We start from the raw sequence: 4,703 nt of genomic DNA on the forward strand, positions 1-4,703 counted from the left end.
TCTAATTTTTAGACCTTTATATTCCAGAATTTACAGACCAAAATTTCCAGTATTTCCCGTTCCTTGGTCTTCATCTAGGTTAAGATATTTGTGCAAATATCCTTTATGCACCTCAGTAATTGCTCAGACAGTCGCCGAAATCATAGATATTTTAAATTTCCATTAAATCCATCCTTCCCAAGACTTTTCTGGTTCCAAACTGATCAACCCTGATAATCCCGTGATACATGTGACGCTGTAGTATGGCTATTGCCTAAGTACAATTTTATAACATTAAATCCGATGAAGATCCAACATTGCCAAGAATTTTAAAAAGAAAACAGCAAGTTGTGCTTCTTGTTGGTAGGTGAAAAGCAATTTGTCGCATGTGTTATAATATAATTATAATGTCCTTTTTCAATTCTTAACCTTATCTTGTTAAAAATATTCTGATCATGAACTGACTTTGGCATCTTGCTAAGTTGTGTATTAATAGATAAAAATTATTTACTATTTTTGTATATCTTTCCTATAGACTAAAAAAAATTAGAGGAAAACAATATTAAAAAAATTAATTCCGGTACCGGGAATCGAACCCGAGCCTCCTGGGTGAAAGCCAGGTATCCTAGCCACTAGACCATACCGGATCATGTTTTATGTGGTATCAAAGCTTGATAGTATGATATTACTATATTTAAGTAGGTTGTATAATATAAAGTAGAGTCTATTCTATATAATATGGATTTTTAATTATTTTTTTACTACATATTTAAGATTATTGAAAAATTCATAAATGTATTGTGTTTGGTTATTAAAAAAATTATTATTAGCAGATACCTCATTATACTCTTTGTACAGGGTATATTTTTTCACTTTTCCATCTCCTTCAGGCAGTTGAGAGAAAAATTTTTAAAAAAATCAATTATGCAGGTAAAGAAGGAGATAAAACAAACAAAGACTTAGAAAGAAGATAAATACAAATAATTTAATTGCTTTGACAACATCGAAATATTAGGAGTTTAAAGTACATCACAAGTTTAAGTAAAGTACATTAATTTTCAAAATTTCGTTTGTGGCGGGTATTGCCTGCCTTTAATCGAATATATATTTAATTTCTGCACTTAATATACCATTTAAAAATATTGGGAAAATATAACAAAAATGTGGTAGTTTTTTTACTGTATAACTCTATGATTGTTATTCCATACCGCATTTTTTCTATTTCTTACAATTTGCTAAATATTAACAATTTTTTAATTAACACCCTGTTTAAATAATTAGTTAATACGAGATATATTTTATAAAATTAAAACATATTGCAGACATAGGAATTAAATATTCCTAAAATACTGTATATATTATAAAACACACAAAATATGCCTAGCATATGATATAAGTAAGATATGAGATATTCCTGGAATATATGAATATGCCAACTAAACATCCTGAGCATATGCATGCAATGTGTTTGTGAGATCTGGATAATAATATGCTTACTCAGTAATCCTCGCAGAACGGCTTAATTTAACAGTTTTAACAGATATAATAAGTATATGCTGACATATCTTAACTACTTTGATCAGTTGGGACCAGTTAAAATTTTCCTTAATTTTGATCAGTAGAAAGTTTTTTAAATACAATTCAAGTCAAAATAACCATTGAAGATTGTTGAGCAGTTGCTCCGACAACGCTACTCACCGCGTATGTTTTAAAAGCTTTGAGTCTACGGTTTTTGGGGTATCACGCTTCACAGAACCATGATGTGATAAGAGCTCTGCTCGAATTTAATTATGCTTTAATATATAATGTGACTGCAGTTTTACTAAATTCAGACCCATAGGAATAAAGTTTTAATTGTCACGAGACTTTAAAAGCCAATACTTTAAAAATTTGCTAAAAATCCATAATTATTTCTTAAATAAACTCTAAATACCAAATTTCATTCAAATCGAGCAATGAGCAAATACTAAAAAAAGTAAAAAAAAAAAACAATTACCACATAAAATCATAATACCCATTAAATCCCGATCAGATTTTTTTTATCATTAGGACCCACTGTGTTGTAATTTTTGTCTAGCAAAATGCCTTGTATAGTCCACTGTGTCGCATGAATATTATAATATTACACGAAAAATGCTAAAACGTCAAAAGTTGCCGAATTATCATGGCTAAAAGAACCCGATTTGATAAAAGATATGCACATATTCGGATTCTCCAGAGTCTCTTGAATAGTTCCGTATCAATTTCAGGAAGTTCTGAGCTATTTTAAGCATTTTATCAATGAAATTAGGAAGTAAGTCCGAGCCGATTCATCCACGTTGACGCCATATTGTCAAAACCGCCGTAAGTCGACATTAAAATCGCGCATAGACGTCAAAATCGACCATTTTCAGACGATGATTTCGGGTATAAAAAAAGGTTTTTACCTTATGATTTGTACATGGAAAAATAGTATAAAGCCTTAGGAACAGTTTAGCATCAATTCTGGACCGATTCCAATCGGTTTTAGTAGTTAAATTTCGATTATAAAAAGGGTCTTATTTTAGGTGGAAACGGGCGAAAATCCTCGGTTTCGTTGCCACGGAGACGCGCACTTGTTGGGTGCTAGACCACATTAGTTTTTATACCCTGATCATCGGGCCCGTAGGGGTACCAATATTCAACTGACCGATTTTTTGGGACCTATCATGGAAAATTGCATTTTCTTGAAAAATGGTAATATTTAAAACAAAACGGTATTTAGTGGATTATAGCCAGATAAATTCCGCGTGTTTAAGGGCAAAAATGGTCTTCGTAGGTGGCATAGCCATTGCGGTATTAGGCGTCAAAGTCAAAAAATAGTGTAGAGCAAAAACTGCTCTACGTAGATGATTGTAGAGTGTGTCGAAAAATTGGCTTTAAAAGGTTCTTTAAATGCTCTTATTAAATGAAACCTCTAAGTGCCACCACTAAAAAGTTATTAATATTTGAAGAAAAAAAGCGTAAAAAAGGGTATTTTCAAATGAACACTGCTCACCCTGTATTAACGATAGCCCTAAACTTAATACACCGTTTTATTTGTAAAGGATGCAGGTTTAATTAATCCAAATGAAATTTTTTTAAATTTTGCATTATAAAAATTCTACAAAGAAAAAACTAAAAAAATTTAATTGTTTAAGGTTTTTTTGATTTTTCGCCCAAAAAAAAACATTTATTTTTTTTAAAGTTCTTAACAAAAATTGTAGTTCTCGATGAGGCGCACCTATCTTTTGTGAGCCATTATTTCCGGAAAAACACCGTTAAACCGTCAGAGGGGCTGGAATATCACACATGTCTAAAACTTTGAGCGTTAAAAATACTTTCCATGTGCTGAGAATAACCAAAAACTATACAGATAAGGTCCTTATTAACTTTAATCGATCTGTTAAATTTCATAATATTCAAGAAACCGTTGCGACCTGTATCGAATTCCCTTGACCAAAATCGAAGAAAAAATTTTTTTTTTTACTTTAAAGGCGTCCTAGTCCTAAACAAATGAAAATATTCAAATTAAGGCCTCATATTTCTAAATTATAAAAAGGTAAACATCGTTTCTCTAATCCAAATACAATCAAAGTTATAAACACTTTTGTCCGAACGGTCCGAATTTTGTGCGAAAACTCCACTGCGGGAGAGCCCCATAATAAGAGCTACGCTCTTATAACAATCTGGGAATACTTCTTTAGCCAAGTATAGATGGTTCTTTGATAAAATTATTTATGTACCAGAGTAATCATCCACTATTATGTAACTAAGGTTTAAATAGAGTGAAAGTGTAGCAGGTTTGAGGTCTCAAATAAAACAGAAAAAAAAAGCGTTTTCTTATATGTTTATATTAATTTCTTTTTTATATCATAATATACTAAGAGGTTTGCTAATTGATTTTCAACTGTGTATGTACATGTCCAGGGACATCTATGTCCAACAATCTCATCCATTCTCATCATATTATGATTTTAAACATATTCAATAAGCTATCTTCTCTTGGCACAGGACCTTTTGCTATAAAAGCTTGCATATTCATCACATCTTTAATCTCTCTCTTCAAGCAAGGGTGTTTCTAGTTCTAGGGCATTATTTTTGAAACCACAATTTGGATTAAGACCTTGTACTTGATAAGACCTTGGCTTCACTCTAAGACGTTTTATAGAGTCCTACACAACATTTCTCTTGATAAGCTCATGCTATTTGGAATTGATGAAACTTTGTTATACTGGTTTGGGTGTTACTGATTCAATAGAAAGCTTACTATAGAAGACATATATACAACTTAAGGAGTTAATGTTAAATTTATATTTTTTCTAGGCAGTTGAATTATGCATATTTTTCTTCTAGGGAATTAAAGCTATTTTGTTTCTTAAAGGCAGTTAAATAATACAATACTAAATTGCTTCAATTGCCTCGTTTTAAGGAGTTAAAGTGAAGTTTATATTTTCTTCTCTAGTCAGTTAAAGTACTTAAAAAATTTCTTCTAGGCAGTTGAATTCAGAATAATTCCTAAAGAGTTGAAAAATAACATGAAGAAATAACAAATTACTTCTGCTCTTTGTATATAACAAAAAAAGCCTTTTTAACGTATTCATAAAAAAATATTAATGAATGTTTTATTTGCTGCTATTACCTATTTGACCTATTTGACAGGAGATATGGAATGTTCCTCTAAATGTAAAACTATGACATATAGAATTCAATTTAGGATATTTATC

General features: G+C 30.9%; 1 non-coding gene across 1 annotated transcript; it reads right to left on the reverse strand.

Moving 5' to 3' along the window:
- Positions 1–554: 554 nt before the first annotated feature.
- On the reverse strand, positions 555–626 carry Trnae-uuc (transfer RNA glutamic acid (anticodon UUC)). The gene has a single exon. It is a non-coding gene; the product is annotated as a tRNA-Glu (tRNA).
- Positions 627–4,703: the final 4,077 nt, after the last annotated feature.

The sequence above is a fragment of the Anthonomus grandis genome, chromosome 13 (assembly GCF_022605725.1).
Source record: "Anthonomus grandis grandis chromosome 13, icAntGran1.3, whole genome shotgun sequence".
NCBI lineage: Eukaryota > Metazoa > Arthropoda > Insecta > Coleoptera > Curculionidae > Anthonomus > Anthonomus grandis.